This window comes from Mesocricetus auratus, unplaced genomic scaffold (genome assembly GCF_017639785.1).
Source record: "Mesocricetus auratus isolate SY011 unplaced genomic scaffold, BCM_Maur_2.0 Super-Scaffold_100691, whole genome shotgun sequence".
In the NCBI taxonomy this organism is placed as follows: Eukaryota; Metazoa; Chordata; class Mammalia; order Rodentia; family Cricetidae; genus Mesocricetus; species Mesocricetus auratus.
Genome location: NW_024429267.1, coordinates 3,614,756 through 3,633,924, shown reverse-complemented (window position 1 = coordinate 3,633,924; position 19,169 = coordinate 3,614,756). Strand labels below are relative to the sequence as shown.

The window sequence follows — 19,169 nt, the reverse complement described above, 5'->3', positions numbered from 1 at the left end:
GCTGAGCTGCTTCAGGGGAGGACTGGCCCCTTCCTGTGCTGTGGGTTTCCTGGGACATCTAGGAGTGGTGCTCTGTTCTAACTAGTAAACTATTTGCCATCATTTCTGATACTAAAAGCCCTTTATAAGGTGAAGTCTATGTAGCTTGAAAATACATTTATAACTGTTGGCTCCGTTCAGTGCTTTTAAATGTGTCTTTTAGTGAAATTAGAACGAAGGACAAGATTAATTTTAGGATTAAATTTGTCAAACTGTTTCTAACTTGCTTAATTATCCCAGACTAAATCATTCAAGTTTCCTGTTTTTCAACCGCCTAGGTCATCCTCGGCACTCAGTCACTCCTGGCCTCTGAATTTGCTTTATATTATCATTACATGTTTGGATTAAGAGTACTTTATCCTAGAAATACTTTCTAGTCTAAGACATAAGCACAAAGTTAGATATTTTTATTCCTGTTGGAACTTTATTTAAAACGTCAGTGTGAATAATGTGAAGAGATTTTTATCTGCTTCCCAGGAGCCCCAAAGCCCTTGAAGTAAAAATATTACTTCTCTGTCTGTACAGACAGCAGCAGATTTCTCTTTTGTTGTTGTTGGTTTTCCTCCTCGGCCTAGAATTAATATTGGCTTAGCTGGTGGAGTGCTGCGGCTTTGCAGCCCGGGGCAACTGCTGCATGGCACACAAACTTTCTGATGAGGATGGAAGTTTCTAGAGGTCTACTGAGATACATGGGGGATTGTGCTTTGTTTTGTGACTCCAAGATTCAGACTTAAATAAGGAATTCAAAGAATAGGAATTACAACCTAACTTTAGGATGTAATCTTAGCTGTTGGCTATGTTTTTAATAATTTAAAAGTAGAATGAATAGCGTGGGTATTGTTCCTGTGACACGGGAGCAGTGACTGAGAAAGATCACTGCCCTATGTGACATGTCAATAACATATACTCACTTATGACACTAAAGAACCTTTTCATGAAAATGAACCCATGAAAATCAGCAGCAGATCATTTTAAAATTGGACATATGTTATGTAGATTTTAATCAAACTATTGTCCTTTCTGTCCAAATAGTTTACTCTTTCATTTTATGTTAGTCACTAGAGAGAAAGTTTTGTTTGGATTTGTGAAATGGAGGCATTGCTCAGAAAGCTCTTTGAGGGAAATACTCAGTTATCTGGTTTTAAACAACAATGTAGTACATCTAGAGGTAAAATACAGCTGGAATTCACCTCTTTTTTTTTTAATGTTTTAAAAAGCACCTCCCAAATTGTGGCCATCATTTAACTAGAGGCGCAGCAGCAAGGCTAGTTTTTCCACTCTTCCCACTCAGGATGGGGAGGCTGCCTGGCTGCCGAGGGTCGTGCAGAGTCTTGTGTCTGTGCAACTTGAACAGCTTGTCAAAGGCCTGCAAATAATTCAGGCGTTTTTTGACAAGCAAATATGGACACATAGTCAGTTAGGTGTTTCCTTCTTCACCACGAGGACCCAATGGAAGATCTTGGTGCATTAAACACACACACACACACACACACACACACACACACACACACACACACACGCATGCACACACACACATGACACTATACAATCATATCACAGAACTTGCCTTTAAAACATTTACATAAAATCAATTTATTAAAAAAAAGCACTAAACGCAAAACCACTAATGATTTTAGGATCTTAAATGGGCCACATAAAGGCTGAACAACCCTGTCCCATGCTTTTGTTGGGTTCTCACTGGGAGGAGGGAGGAAGGCGGACGGTGGAGAGGTGGAGAGACAGGCGCCGGCACTGCTGCCCGCTCACGGCATCTCGTTCCCATCAGGCCTTACAGTGCGATGCGCTGGAAGATCTGTGAAAATTTGACTTTGATTTATTTTTTTCAAATAAAAAGGGTTTTTTAAAAGGCTTGAAACATGTAACTGTTAACATGAATTTTAAAAGAACGATTATGAATGCATAACAAAATAGCCAAACAAAACATCGCTGTGAATTGCTGCACAAATAACTCTGATTACAACTGTTATGACCTAGAAAAGAATCATAAAAGCATTTTTCTTGTTGGCAAGCTATGAGTTGCTGGAGAATTATACCAGTTCTTTGGTCCCACTTTCCAAATAAATAAATATATAATGCTATGTAAACTTAGAACCTTTTATTTATTCATGAGGTTGGATTTAATGCTGTGATGACTTCCCAGCTTTATGACTCGTACGTTATACAATGCTTTTCACTAACTTGGTTGGGTAGCAACCACACTTCACAAATCATAGCTTCATTCTTTACTGTTTCACTCGGGGTGTGCAGAGCAATCTCTCCCACTGAAAGCACAATCATTTCTGAGATGATAAAGTAATGGAAAGTGAGGCAATTGTGTTAATGTCAAATGATTAGAAGAAGTACCACGAGCGGGGGTGGGGTGATTTCAAAACACGATTGTGTTTTAAGCCCATGCATATGGCCACAATTACAGTCACAACATAATTTGGCAACGGTAGCAGAATTAGATTTAAACAAATTGATGTTACACTGCAGTAATTCAGAACGAGCTTGTTGCATTTATAAACCATAACAAGAAGCAGAGTGAATTAATAAACCCTTCTTGTCACTAAAAATAAAAAAGGGAATAATTGCTGAGATGGAGTTAACTTAACAGATGACTACAGTCAGCATCCTTCCAGCCAAGATGTGGCAAAGTGAAGGTCACTCCCATTTCAGATGACAAAGAGGGGGCATTTTGTTGGTAAACAAATTAATCTTTGGAAAGGTCGCCATGTGTTTGAAGTTTTTATCCAGTTCTTGTCATCTGGAAGCAGAGATTGACTGTCATTGCAGCAGGCAGGGGTGCAGGCGGAGCCGACAAAGCTGCTTCTGTCCATATCAGCATTCCTTGACAAAACTCCGTGCCTGATTGTGATGCCATGGGCTGCTGGTTTACAGCTGTCTCCGGACAGGAACGGAGGCCCACCCCGGAATTCCAATAAGATGGGCCTGCATATTTCGCCTGCTGTACGCTGGCCCTCTGCCCACAAGTAAAATGCATTGTAGTTCAGGCCAGCAATTATCTCTCTTCCTTCCTTCTGTGCTGCTTCTGTTCCCCCTTTCCAAAAACAGATGTGGGTATTCATTCAAGTTCGGCATCTATTCTTCCCACACCTGCTAGGGCAGGATTTTGACAGAGGTGGAGTTTGAGGGAGCCAGCAGACGACAATCAGATGTAATTTCTTTGAGAGCAGGTTCTTTTTTTTTTCTTTCTTTCTTTCTTTTTTCTTTTCTTTCTTTCTTTCTTTTTTTTTTTTAGGAAATGGTGACTTTTCCCCCCCAGGAAATGTGGAGTCAGCATCTTGGTCCCCTTCCCTTTCCCCAGGAGCATTTGGTAAATTAAATTAGTCTAACAAAAGGACATAGCTTTAAAGACACTCTGCTATGGCAGATTCTATTTATGACACACAGTTTTACACAAGGACTGCAATGACATGCACAGCGTCCCCACCTGTGGCAGTTGCACACAGCCTTCTCTTGAGGTTGTACAGAGGGGGATTTGAAAGTGTGCTTCGCAGCTCACCAGCTGTAAAGGGTACCCCACCAATATGCAGCAATGGCAGCGGGGGCCTGTTGTCTGTATACACTACTGATGTCCTTGGAACAATGGGCCATCTAAGGAACACGATGTGGCACTAGTTGGTGTTCAGCTCCTTCACAAAACTCCACTGTTGGGGGAGCATGGAAAAGCCATTAGAGGCCGTGCCCTCATCAGCAGTGTTCATAAAACACCAAGATGTCGTGACTTTAAAAAAATCATTTCTTTCAAATCCCATCATTTAATATTTTTTGGGGGGTGTGAGATTCTGTGTGCATTCCCCAGCCAACCCTTTGTTGGCCTCATAGCGCTGCTTAGCACTTCGTGTGGCGAATCTGGGTCACACTGCCCTGTGTGAGTCTCACTTGCTGGGGGATGTCCTGGAGATAACCTTTATTTTCTAATATGAAGGATGCACTACATTGATTGTGTCTATCCTCTAGGATAGTATCAAGACACAAATGAATTAGCAGATCTTGCTGCAAAAAAAGTGCTCTGAAAACATTAGTTCTTATTACTAGCAATCCTCACATACTATATTACACTATTGTTTCATACTGTCATTTAAAATTTGCATTTTTTTTGTCAGGACCAAGGGAGGGCAACAGACACTATTTAATATTTCGTGTGATCATGTTTTCTTTCCTATACAAATATAAGGATGGAGACCTTGTTTACATGTTTTTCAAATCCTCCACTGCACTGAGCAATGCTTTACACACAACAGGTGCTTAGTTAGGAGAGGGCTGGCTCACTCATCTTAGGAGAGGGTTGGCTAGCTTTCTGTCTTAGTTAGGAGAGGGCTGACTCACTCTCTCATCTTAGGAGAGGGCTGGCTCGCTCTGTTTTAGTTAGGAGAGGGCTGGCTCGCTCTGTTTTAGTTAGGAGAGGGCTGGCTCACTCTCTGTTTTAGTTAGGAGAGGGCTGGCTCACTCTCTGTTTTAGTTAGGAGAGGGCTGGCTCACTCTGCTTTGAAGCCGTGTAGCCTGGTGTTGAGCGCCAAAGTGAAGTCCTGATTTTGACAGTCGCAGGTAGCCTGGTTGTTCAAAGTCTCCTTCTAAGGGGACACCTGATGGATTTTTCCTAGTGAAATGACCCTGCTCCTGGATTCATGATACAGCTTTGCCACTGCCTAGCTGTTTCCATGAATGTCACTATAGCTTGACCATTCTCACATCTCTGTTTTATGGGGGAGGCAAGCTAGATGGGGTGGCAGGTGGTGTGGTAGAAACGGCTTGGGGTCGAGTGGGACAGAGTGTGGGTCTATTCTTGAACCCACAGGTATGCAAATTAACCTCCTGAGCCCCTTAGCTTCTTGTGCAAAGCCAGGATAATGATGCCTACTAGATACAGCTGTTACAGGGACCGCAGAGAATATCCTCACACTGCCGGCATGTAATAAATGCCCAATAAGACTCTCGCCTTTCTGAGAAACGAATTAGCATTAACAGTCTATTTCCTTCCCCCTCTTCACACCTGTGCTTCTCCCTTCTTCACAGAAAAGAATCAGATTCAACTCCCTTCACCCTCTAGCATAATGAGGGCACAGGGCCTGCTGCTCTGGTTTCCAAATTGCAGCAGAAAACCACAGCGAGTTTTAGAGAGCTTGTGAACATTTAAGTCACAGTTTATTTTACGAGGAATACTTTAAAATGCAGTAAAGAACAACAGACTTATTTAAGTTAGATACCAGATGACAGTGCACTAGACCACCATGTCCGTGCATGAGTGTGCACAGGTGAATTTCCTACCAGTTTCTTTTCAGCAAATAAATTGTAGCTTTGCACTGGTCATAGTTGGAAAATTCAGATGTGCTCATATGGACTTCTGTGATGGTTTTATGTATGAATAAACAAAGGTTAAAGAAGCTCATTTTGAGGGTTGGAAAAATGGCTTGGCAGTTAAGAGCACTCATTCTTGTATAAGACCCAGGTTCAGTTCCCAGAACACACATCGTAGGTCACATCCATCTATAAGTCCAGTTCCAGTGGATCCAATGTCCTCTTCTGACCTCTATGGATACCAGGCACACATGCACAATACATGCATACATGTAGACAAGACATTCAAATAAGTAGATCTTTTAATTTTAAAAGGCAATTTTCATGTCAAGACCTGACCTCTAGGAGACCTGTGCAAACTGATGGATAAAACTACTAGAACACTAGAACTATTAGGACTACTGCAGTTAAAAGCTGGGAGGGTCCTCTGATGCCTGCTTTGGCACAGCATAGTTGGCAACTTCACAGCTCCAGCCACCAGCCTTAGAGCACCATGACAGGCATGAAACATGGCCTCCATGCTCGAATTAGGCTGCTTTCCCATGATCTGAAATTAGTCATTGCTTTATTTTGAAGTCTAGGGTAAAAATGTTAATTTATTGGTCATGGCAGAGATCAGCCAACAATTAAGCACCATTTCAAAATGTATACTTAATTTCCCTAACAAAATTAGATTGTTTTTGAAATTTGGGTGAATATGTGGCAGAGAAGGCACTAAAGTAATTGAAAAGGAAGAGGGACCATTGGGAAATGACACTTGATGCAAGTGCTATGGGTTGTTTAGTCTTGTGACAATACAGCATGTCCAGTGGGTAAGATATGGTGCTAAGTGACTAATACTTATTTGACCTTTGTACCTAGAGAATATATACCATTTATTTGACCATTTTGCAGATGAGGAAGCTGAGGAAGGCCACACCCCTTGTCTAAGGTTATACAGCAAGGAAGGACAGATAATCAGGACTCAAATTTGTTGTGGAATCTACTCCTCAGGGCTCCCTAATTGAGTCACTACTAACAGATGTTTAGCTATTAAGGAACAGGAGCAGTTACTAGATGTTAGGGATTCTATCTTAAAATAAAATTCCCTACTATTCTTCAGAGTGTCTGGATAATTTTAGCTAAAGGGAGTCCTGAGACTATGGTGTCATAGTAAATTACTGGCTATTTAAAATGATTTGTCTTATCACACTGCGATTGTTTTTTCATCTTGTGTAGGCAAAATAAAATATATAAATAAAATATAGGCAGACTATAAGACTACAGTTATTACTTACAGTTCTTGAATTTATAATTTGCCTTCATCAAAACAACTTCATGATTTCCAATATTGACATACTCATGAAGATGTTTTATTATGTACCATCTGAGTGAGATATATGAGTATTTACATAATAAATATATACATGTACAATAGTTTATATGCTCCTATTTTAAATATGTGAAAGCCAACAGAGAATTATGCTAAATTCTTATGACATTCACATTTATTTGCATATCAGTCTTTATTTTTTTATAGTGGAAAACAGGGTCTACTACTAGAAATGAATGTGAGAACCTTTGGCATGGAGTTTTACCTCTCCCCTGTGTATTTTCCTTTTCACAAGAGTAAATCCTCTATTTAATTAAAACGAAGGAGTGAAGCTCTGCTGAGGGATTTCAAGCATGAATGGACAGGGAGAAGGAAGACTGGGGTGGGCGGGGCAGTGGTCCAGAAAGGAGCCTGTGCACGGCTCCATATTCACCCCTGTTAGCAGCAGCCTGCTCTTGGGGCTGGGCCAACTCCCTTAAGTGACCCACTTTTCACTCTGTGCCTGAGGCTTTAGACCTGAGCATTTGAGTCCATGGTATGAGGTAGTTCTTAACCACATACCACCACTTTGAAGAATTAAAAACTAGGTAGATAGAGGAGTCTAAGTCAACACACTCACACACACACACACACACACACACACATACACACACACACACACACACACACACGGGCAGACATATTTGATAGGATTAATGCACAAGGAAACTACAGGTAGAATTATATTTCAATATAGTCAGCTTCTGTTTATTTTATTATTAAATAATGTTTTTATAATAATTATCAAATAATTAGTTTGTTTTTTAGACAGGCCTTGTGTAGCTCAGGCTGGCCTTAAACTCTTCATCCTCTTGCCTCCAAATGCTAGGATTACAGGTGTGCACCACCAAACCTGCTTTTCTTTTTTTTTTTTTTTTAAAGATTTATTTATTTATTACATATACAGTGTTCTGCCAGAAGAGGGCGCCAGATTGACTTGTAGATGGCTGTGAGCCACCATGTGGTTGCTGGGAATTGAACTCAGGACCTCTGGATGAGCAGTCAGTGCTCTTAACCTCTGAGCCATCTCTCCAGCCCAAACCTGCTTTTCTTTTCTCTGCATTTCATTTCATACATTTATAAAACATTATTCTGAGAAGACTGCTAAAGTGGTGACTTCCCCTAATTAGATCTCTCTATGATCAATATTTTATTTCATTCAAATATTCACTATGAGACAAAGGTTGCCATATTGTGCTATTGTTTTAATGCCCACGATGGAAGTTGTGTTTATTTATTTATTTATTTATTACATATACACCAGATTGAATTGTAGATGGTTGTGAGCCACCATGTGGTTGCTGGGAATTGAACTCAGGACCTCTGGAAGAGCAGTCAGTGCTCTTAACCTCTGAGCCATCTCTCCAGCCCCGGAAGTTGTGTTCTTCATGTATGCAATAGTCACTATTCTTAGTTGATGGTGAACAAAACTTCCCCACCAAAAAAAAAAAAAAAAAAAAAAAGAAAAGAAGAAAAAAGAAAGGAAAAGAAAAGATATGTCTACGGTGCAAACCTGAGTTTTTTTTTTTAAATAAGAACTGTACTGTTATGAGTAAGAATAGAACATTTCACACTCTGAGCCAGTCACTTGTGAAGCTGAGGCAGGAGGATCAATCAAATTTGAGGCCAGCTTGGGCTACAGTGTAAGACCTTGCCTCAAGCAAACAAAACAGAATAAAAACCTTCATTCTTCGGCCTAATTATGGTTGATTGAGCAGCAAACAGTGAATTCTGTTAAAACATGGGGCTAGAAAGACGGCTCAGTGGTTAAGAGTATTGTCTCCTCTCCTCTCCCAGAGGTCCTGAGTTCAATTCCCAGAAACCATATGGTGTCTTACAACCATCTATAATGGGATACAGTGCCCTCTTCCAGTGTTCAGACATTCATGCAATCAAAGCACTCATATACATAAGCAAACAAACTAACAAACAAACAAAGCTGAAGCCAAGAACAATAACAGTGTGGTAGTTTGACTGTAATTGGCCCCCATAACCTCATATGGAGTAGCACTATTAGGAAGTATGGCTTTGTTGGAGTAGGTATGGCTTTGCTGAAGGAAGTGTGTCACTGTGGGGGTGAGCTTTGAGGTTTCCTATGCTCAGGGTACCACTCAGTGTCTCTTCCCATTGCCTTCCGATCAAGATGTAACCAACATCATGTCTGCCACGTTCCCCGTCAGACTAATCATGATGATAATGGGCTGAACCTCTGAAACTGTAAGTGAGCCACTACAATTAAATGTTTTCTTTACAAGAGTTGCTGTGATCATGGTGTCTCTTCATAGCAATAGAAACTTCACCAAGACAGCAAGAAGCTTCATGGCATTAGCCACAAGAGAAACTGGCCTGCCTGATAGAGCCACTTTTCATGGCCCAGGGTCATTATCTCCTAAGAGGTACTTGAGATGGATGAATACTATCGCTGTGCTCTCCAGTCTCCTAGCCCATTGTTGCTTAAACTGTACTTGAGTTCAAGTATGCATTCCTCGCATCTACTAACCTCTCTGGTAGACGAGAACTGAGTACCATAATGTGGAATGATTCACTGTACACTTCCTTTAAAAGCATGGCCTCAGGGTCACATGTGTAATGTAAACCCAGAAGATATTTATTTGGAGGTTAGGTCTCATTAGGCTAGCAGTCGGGGTAGAGAGAGTAGATTCACATCATCTTTTGATAACCAAGCAATGATATGGTGTAAGTGTTTAGAGATGAAAAGACCTGAAATCAGCCACGTACACATTAGAGGGGAAAGCCATAGACCTGAGTCAAGGGCTTAGGCTTCAACACTACCCTATATCATGGCTACACATTAAGATGCAAATTCATCACTTAGTCTTGAAAGATTAAGTTGTTTGTTTCTTTTGTTTGTGCATTTGTTTGCCAGTGTGTTTTGTGTGCCATATACTTGCATATACATCTGTGTGTGAGTGCCTCTGTGTGCAGTGGCTCAGGAAATGTTGGGGCCTTTCTCTGTCACTCTGTCATGAGACAGGGTCTTTCAGTACACCAAAGTTCAGTATTTTGGCTAGGACTGGCCAGCCAGTGAACTCCTGCGATCTGTCTTTGTCCCCAACTTCATGTGTTAGAAGCACACAAGGCCATGTGTGGTTTTTTTATGTGGGCACTGAGGATTCAAACTATTCTTGCATAGCAAGAGCTCTTATCCCTGGAGCCATTCTTCAGCCTATGATGTCTTGTTTCTATACTGAGAAGACAAAATGGCTTGTTCTGTCACCATAGGGGCCACAAACCCGACTGTGTAGCTCTCAGGCCAATGTTTGTTCGATGTCTTCTAGAACAGTCAGTTCCTCTGGGAAAAGCAGACAGTAACAAGGGAAGTTGCTGGATGGAGGCTGCCTGAGGAGCCTCACAAGACTGCTCATGGCTGGTGAGGTGTGCTCTAGAAACAGAAGCAGTAGGACAGGTTGGACAGTTAGCATTGTCTCAGATTTTCCCAAAAGATGCACTTGGAAATGACGGATGGCCTCGGCTGAGCTCTGAAATCCAATTGTGTGGTCTCTGTCTGGACTGCAAAAGGAAGGGCTTTAGGCACACAGCCGACATATAGCACTTAGTTGCTCTCACTGAAGGGCATCATTAGAATTCTTTTCAACAGTCTCTGCTCCTTGATGTCCTCATTGATTATTACCCTTTATTTCCTCTCCCCTTGGCTATAAAGCAATAGTACTTCGTGAAATCACATTATCTCCTGAACTTGCTAGATGTTCATGAAGCGCCCTAATTAGAGTTCTGCAGGCACCCCTTTCCCTAACAATTTGCATAAGCCTTTGTCCCTCTCATATGAAGAGCAACTCTAGCAGGATGGCTTAGATTACCTCCCAAATCTGTCTTTCTTTCTTTCTGTCCCAATGCTGCATGCCCAACTGCTGCCAAGGACTCTACCTGTGACCCCATCTGTCATCTCCACATGGCATTCCTTCCTCCAGCACCAGCCAAGCAGGACTCGTTGAGGTGGGAGCAGTGTAAACAAGGAAGGACAGAGGGGAAGGTGGGTGCTTCCCTGGGGCCACTGTGCTCTCCCTCCCACTGCTTGCTCCACAGGGCTAATTCCCACTCAGCGCTACAGTGTGAGGCCCTTCCCTGTCCTGACCTCACACCGGCTTCCTTGTGTCCAGTCTGCTCATGCCCAGCTATGCCCAGGAAGCTGGCTTCATCTGGTTGTTTTCAAATGTATTACTGTTTGTGCTCAATAGAAAAAAATGAAAAAATATTTATGAAATAGACTTTTTACATTTCCCAACTTTCTTCCACTTTAAATGAATCTTTAGAAAATGTTATTTTGAATTATAATCGTAGTCTGGGTGTCCTGGCTAGGCAGATAGTGAATGACAAACTAGTTCCATAGTGCTGGAATACTGGACCTGCATGCACCCACAGGAAGAGAACCTTGGACCTGTACACACCAGGAGAGGAAGAGACTCAACCTGTACCCACTGGAAGAAGGAATGGGAAGAAGACAATGTAAAAACACATTCAACCACAGAAAAAACAATATGACACCACCAGAGTCTAGGGACTCTACACCAGCAAGACCTGAACGTCTCAACACATATGAAGCAGAAGAGAATGACCTTAAAAACAACTTCATGAAAATGATAGAGGCCCTCGAAGAGGATATGAGAAAATCCTTTAAAGAAATGGAAAAAAAAACAAACAAAAAATACAAGAAATCAACAAATCTCTTAAAGAGAGCCAAGAAAAAACAATCAAACAGATGAAGGAAACAATTCAAACAGTTCAAGACCTGAAAAATGAAATAGAGACAATAAAGAAAACACAAACTGGGAAAATGCTGGAAATAGAAAAGCTGGGTAAACATCAGGAAATATAGATGTAAGCATAACCAACAGAATACAAGAGATGAAAGAAAGAATCTCAGGCATTGAAGATACACTAAGAAATAGATCGATCAACCAAATAAAATCTTAAGTCCAACAAATCCCTAACACAAAATATTCAGGAAATATGGGACACCGTGAAAAGACCATACCTAAGAATAATGGTATAGAAGAAGGTGAAAAAACCCACCTCAAAGGTGCAGAAAACATATTCAACAAAATCATAGAAGAAAACTTTCCCAGCCTAAAGAGAGACATGCTAATGAAAGTACAAAAAGCATACAGAACACCAAATAGAGTGGGCCACAAAAAAGTCCCCTCACCACATAATAATCAAAACCCCAAACACAGAATAAAGAAAGAATATTAAGAGCAGCAAAGGAAAAAGGCCAAGTAATATATAAAGGCAAACCTATCAGAATTACAACTGACTTCTCCACGGAAACTTTGAAAGCCAGAAGTTCTTGGATAGATACTGAGAGACCAGGAATACCAGCCTAGACTACTATACCCAGCAAAACTTTCAATCACTATAGATGGAGAAAACAAGACATTCCATGACAAGACCAGATTTAAACAATACATATCCACGAATCCAGTCCTACAGAAAGTTCTGGAAGAATTCAACAACAACACAAATTGCAGAAACCCTACAAAATCATGGAAGTTGAATAATGCACAATTGCACCATTCCTGGGTCAATGAAGAAATAAAAAAAGAAATTAGAATTCAATGAGAATTACAACACAGCATACCCAAACTTATGGGACACTTTGAAAGCAGTGCTATCAGGGAAGTTCATAGCACTAAGTGTTCACATGAAGAAACTGGAGGATAGTTTTACACTAGAGAATTAACAGCACAACTGAAAGCTCTAGAACACAAAGAAGCAAATTCACCCAGGAGGAGTAGATGCCAGGAAATAATCAAATTGAGGGCTGAAATCAATAAAGCAGAGACTAGGAAAACAATACAAAAAATCAATATAAGAAAGAGTTGGTTCTTTGAGAAAATCAACAAGATAGACAAACCTTTATCCAAACTTACCAAATGACAGAGTGTGAACATGCATATTAACAAAATCAGGAATGAAAAGGGGGACATAACAACGAACACTGAGGAAATCCAGAGAATCATCGGGTCATACTTTGAAAACCTGTACTCCACACAATTTGAAAATCTAAAGGAAATGGACAATTTTCTGGATAGATATCACTTGCCAAAATTAGATCAAGAACAGATAAGCACTTTAAATAGACCTATAACCTGTAAGGAAATAGAAGCAGTCATCAAAAGTCTCCCAACTAAAAATAAGCCCAGGGCCAGATGGCCTCAGTGAAGAATTCTACCAGAAATTCAAAGAACAGCTTATACCAATTCTTCTCAAAGTATTCCACACAATAGAAGCAGAAGGGTCTTTGCCAAACTCTTTCTACGAGGCTTCAATAACCTTGATACCCAAGCCACACACAGAGACAACTAAGAAAGAGAACTTCAGACCAATATCCCTCATGAATATCGATGCAAAAATACTCAATAAAATACTGGCAAATCGGATCCAAGAACACATCAGATAACTCATCCACCATGATCAAGTAGGCGTCATCCTAGGCATGCAGGGTTGGTTCAACATACGAAAATCCATCAATGTAATCCACCATATAAACATGCTGAGGAACAAAAATCACATGATCGTCTCACTGGATGCTGAAAAAGCCTTTGACAAAATCCAACACCCCTTCATGAGAAAGGTCTTGGAGAGATCTGGGATAACAGGAACATACCTAAACATAATAAAAGCTACATACAGCAAACCAACAGCCAACATCAAACCAAATGGAGAGAAACTCAACACAATACCTCTAAGATCAGGAAGAAGACAAGGCTGTCCACTCTCTCCATACCTCTTCAATATTGTACTTGAAGTTCTAGCTAGAGCAATACAACAACAAAAGGAGATCAAGGGAATACAAATTGGAAAGGAAGAGGTCACTATTTGCACATGAGATGATAGTTTACATAAATGACCCAAAGAACTCTACCAGGGAACTCTTACAGCTGATTAACACCTTCAACAAAGTGGCAGGCTACAAGATCAACTCAAGAAAATCAGTAGCCCTACTATATACAGATGATAAACGGGCTGAGAAAGAAATCAGAGAAACATCACCCTTTACAATTGCCACAAACTACATAAAATACCTTGGGGTAATGCTAACCAAACAAGTGAAAGACCTGTATCACAAGCACTTTGAGTCTTTAAGGAAAGAAATTAAAGAAGCCCCCAGAAAGTGGAAAGATCTCCCATGCTCTTGGATAGATAGAATCAATGTAGTAAAAATGGCAATCCTGCCAAAAGCAATATACAGATTCAATGCAATCCCCGTTAAAATACCAGCACAATTCTTCCCAGACCTTGAAAGAACAATAATCAATTTTGTATGGAAAAACAAAAGACGTAGGATAGGCAAAACAACCTTACTCAACAAAGCAACATCTGGAGGCATCACCATCCCCGACCTCAAGCTCTATTATAGAGCTATAGTCCTGAAAACAGTTTGGTTTTGGCACAAAAATAGACAGGTGGACCAATAGAATCGAATTGAACACCCTGATATTAACCCATACATGTATGAACATCTGATCTTTGACAAAGAATGGCTAAAATAAAAAACTCCAACAGTTTATGCTGGAGAGGATGTGGAGAAAGGGGAACACTCCTCCACTGCTGGTGGGAGTGCCAACATGTACAGCCACTTTGGAAATCAGTATGGAGATTCCTCAGGAAAATGGGAATCAGTCTACCACAAGACCCAGCAATCCACTCTTAGGCATATACCCAAAAGATGCACATTCATATAACAAGGATGTCTGTTCCACTTGTTCATAGAAGCATTATTTGTAATAGCCAGAACCAGGAAGCAACCTAGATGCCCCTCAACTGAAAAGTGGATAGAGAAAATGTGGTACATTTACACATTGGAGTATGATTCAGCAGAAAAAAAAAAAACAATGTAATCTTGAAATTTGCAGGCAAATGGATGCCACTAGAAGACACCATCCTGAGTCAGGAAACCCAGTCACAAACAGAGAAACATGGTATGTACTCACTCATTTATGGATTTTAGACATGAATCAGGGGAGTGCCACCCTACAATCCCACTGCCATTGAGTCTAGAAACAGAACCTTCATCCAGCGACTGATGAAAGCAGAGGCAGATACCCATAGACAAAGACTGAACTGCTGGAATCCAGTGTCAGAAAGAGAGAACTGATGGGCAAAGGAGTTAAGAATGGGCTGATTTAACCCACAGAAACAGTTGACCTGAACAAGGGGGAGCTCTTGGACTCCAAATTGATGGCTGTGTGGAAAGCATGGGACTGACTCAGACCTACTGAATGTGGGTGTCAGTGAGGAGGCCTAGGTAATCTATGGGGCCTTGGGTAGTATTTATCCCTGGCATACAAATAGACTTGGGGATTGGAGTGGAGATTGAGGGGGGGGGCTGGGGGACCTGGTGAGGAGGGTGGGGGAGGAGGGAAGGGAGAGGGAGCTGGGATTGACATGTGAAAAAAGATTGTTTCTAACTTAAATAAAAAAATTACAGATTCCAGAAGAAAAGCATAAAAAAATAAGTCATAGCCATATTAGTGGGTAAAAAAGCAAAACAAAAAAGAAATTAAATTACTTGATATAGTAATATCACCATTAAGTGGGAGAAGGACACATCAGAATCCTATCCAGTGTCAGAGCCTGTGCTCTTGGCCACTGCTTCCTTATTGACTTCCGTATTACTTACTTTTCTGGTGCTGTGATAAAATGCCATGACCAAAAGAAACTTAGAGGAGAAGAGTTGGTTTTGGCTTACAATTTCAGAGGGAGAGTCCATAATATCTGGTGACTGGAGCTGGAAGCTGAGAAATCACATGTCAACCTCTCTACTGCATACAGGAGCAGAGAGCTAACTAGAAGCATGGTAAAGCTGCAACTCCCAAAGTCCATCTCCAGTGATGTGCTTCCTCTAGCTAGACTGTACCTCCTAACAGTTCCACAAATAGCAGCATCAGCAGGGGACCAAGTGTTCAAATACATGAGCCAATGGGAACATTTCTCATTCAAACCACACAGATACTTTCCCTTTTATAAAGGGCCACTGGCTTTTAGCTGACCTCCTGTATCTTTAATAATGTGGATCTGACCATTTTCTCTTGGAGGGTGTTATTTAAATTGATTTCTGCACAGAGCTGTCCACATAATCATGCATCTTACTTCTCTATTTAACACTAGGGTTGGGGACATCTTGCTGGTCACTAATCTGTTCTTCCTACCTCAGTAGGACACTGTCTGAAGGCTGTGAAAGCCTTTGGAATCAGGAGGATAATGAGAAAGGCAAAATGCCAGAGAGGGATCTCCTGGTAAGCAATGTTGTTTCTCTCCCCATGTTCCCAAGACCCACACTACAGTTTCTCCTTCCTCCATGGTCACCTGCGAAGGGTCTAGACATGTACAGTGGCTGCCTTCAGATGTTCTCAGACTCTGAATGAACTTAACAAAAAGTTTGATAAAGATGTTTCCCCACTTTTGTCTGGGACAGCAGTAAAAAGAATTAAATTAACTCAAGACATGTGATAAGAGGAGCTGATACTTTTCCATGGAATTTTCCTGTCTAGACTCTGAACCTCCTAAGGGCAGGAGCATAATGTTCAACATGGTCAGACCAAAACATGCTGTGGATTTGGCTAATGACTGAGTAACAACTGGTTTGAGACCTGAGCTTTGAGTTAGTCTGCTAGTGTAATTTAAGTAATGAAATGCCATGTACTTAATTTCACTACTTTTGTAGAATGTCCCTCTTTTAGATTATAAATGTATCTCCAAGGCCCTGCTAGGGCCCAGAAGATGGCACATCAAGAAGAGATGGCCTGTTGCACCATCTCTGAATCCTATAAGGTGGCAGCAGAGAACTGACTTCCAAGAGTTGCCCTCTGACCTTTACATGCATGCTATCACACACACACACACACACACACACACACACACACACACACACACACAATTTAAAAACTCTACCTAAGTCTCTTAGGTAGAATTAAGTTTACCTTGCTTGGATCATGATAGCATGCCTTAATGAATTAGTGACTTGACTCATCTTTGTTTCTTGCTAGTCCTCCTGGCAGGCAGGGACCATTTTTTCCCACTTTCATATCCTCTATAGTCTTTTCAGAGCACTTATGCATGGCTAGTACTTAGTGAATTATTTATTTAACTTAATATAATCAAATCAAACATTTGACTAGGATAGCTTCCATAGAGACGTGAAGAGGTAGGGAGGATCTAGTTTCATAGGCAGGTTTTACATGGTATTTCTCCTCTCCCAGCTTTCAGCTCTGCATACCACTTTCCTTAGGTGGCTGTAGGCGAATCCTAGGCTTTGCTCTTTGGGAGTGAGCCCAGAGCCCAGGTGCTCAACAGAGCAACTGACATTAAGAAGCAAACATAAGACCTTGGTCATTCTAATACATGATTGTCTTTTAAGGATTTTATTTTACTTTTAATTATGTGTGTGTGTTGTGTGAGTGCAGGTGCCTGTGGAGGATAGAGTCATCAGATCCCCTGCAGCTAGAGTTAGAGGTGTCCTGACATGGGTACTAAGGCTTGAACTTGAATGCCCAGGAAGAGCAACATGTGCTCTTAGATACAAGCCATCCCTCCAGTCCCTAATGCATGATTTTCTGATTATGACACTTTTTCACATTGTCATGGAAGAAAATATGGCAGATACAATGGTAAAAAGACAAAAAGCTGTATGACCTCAGCCCTAGGCAGGGAAGAGACAGACATCAGAAACATCTTAGTGCATTTGTTTTCCCTCCCTCTTCCTTCTCTCTCCTCCCCTCCCTCCCTTCTCTTTCTCTTTTTTTCTCTCATGTGAGGGCAAATGTACCAAGAAAAGATCATAAAGCAGAAAGTGCAGGAACTTTGTGAACAGAGCTCCAAAACTTTGAGGTGTCACATCTAAGGACACTTGAATAAGTGGAGTGTGGCATCATATGCCCAAGCAGGAGAAATGCCTGCTGTACGCATGGCAGTCTGTCAACATTAATCTTCACATCTAATGCAATTCCAATGAAAATTCATAGGAGTTTATTTTGTTTGAGTGAAATGTTAATTCTTTTCAACTTGCCAGTGTTCATTGCTGTGAGGAATAAATGAGGAAAAGGCGTCTTTTCCCCTAAGGAAGATGAATGAAGGTGAGCTTCTCATACCACTTACTAAGACGCCACAGGATGGAGTAACTATGATGACACTCTATGGATAGAAAATTAACAGATCAGTGGAATAGAAAAGTGAGCACAGACATTGCCCTCTGTGTGGTAAAGGAGGCACTGGAAACCAGCAGGGAGAGCAGGGCTTGCCAGCCAAGCCACCAGTGGCTTGGAGAAAGGTTTGGAGAACAGCATTGAGTCAAATCCTAGTCTTGCACCTTGTACCAAAGAAAACTCCAGGTGGAATAATTAAAAAAATTTTTAAGGAAAGAAAAAATTACAAAACTCTAAGAACTGTTTTCAACATAGTCAAAGGAAGCCTTATCTGATCGTGTGTGTGTGTGTGTGTGTGTGTGTGTGTGTGTGTGTAAGAAAAGCATGTGTTCCAGGGATAAATACTGACCTACTACCCAAGGCCCCATAGATTGCCGAGGCCTCCTCACAGAGACCCAAATTTAGGGGGTCTGGCCTCTTAATCATCAGTCTGGGGTCCATGAGCTCCCGCTTGTTCAGTTCAGCAGTTCTGTGGGTTTCATAAGCCAGGTCCTGACCCCTTTGGAGTCCATTCCACGTCAGGGAATACTCTCTCAGCCTGGATACATGGGGTAGGACCTAGCCCCTGCCCTGGATGATATGACAGGCTTTGGAGATTCCCCCATAGAGGGCCTCACCTTCCCTGGGGAGTGGAGTAGGGATTAGGTGGGCTGGAGGTGGGGAGGGTAAGGGAGCTGGATTGACATGTGAAGCAAACTTGTTTCTAATTTAAATTAAAACAAAGAAAAGCCTTGTTCCATTGTACTATACCTTAGTTGATATTACCAAGCCTCGTGTATGTGTGTACAGAAGAAAAGCCTGTGTTTATACAGGCTCCAGTGCTGGCTCTGTTCTGAATGTCCATGGTTTCTGGACAGATTATTTCTATTCCTTCAGCACTGTCCATTTGTGACTTGGGCTCTGGAATCAGGCACTTTCTGGGCCTGACCTCGAAGTTCTGACAGTGACTGGTCTCCTTCATTGGTGTCCTTCCCTCATTTGGGAACATCAACCCATGACATAGCAAATGGCAAAGCAGGCCCAGGGAAACTCTCTTCTATTCTGACTGCAGAAATACTTCGTGTACATGTACATGTGAACACATGAGTGGGCATGTTTGGGGGTGTACATGTATGTGGGTCCACATGTGAGTGGTGGCTATAGGGTGCATGAGGAGACCAGAGGCTGATGTTGGGCGTTTTCCCCAATTACTTTTCCATCCTGTTTTTTGAGACAGGACCACTCACTGACTGGCTACACAGGCTGCTAGCAAGCCCAGGAGCCCCCTCCTCTTC

The 19,169-nt window shown here is 41.5% G+C and overlaps 1 protein-coding gene across 5 annotated transcripts in view; it reads left to right on the top strand.

The window, feature by feature from the left end:
• The window catches only part of Iqch (IQ motif containing H), a 193,244-nt gene that overhangs the window by 34,278 nt on the left and 139,797 nt on the right, over nt 1-19,169 (top strand). The window lies entirely within an intron of this gene.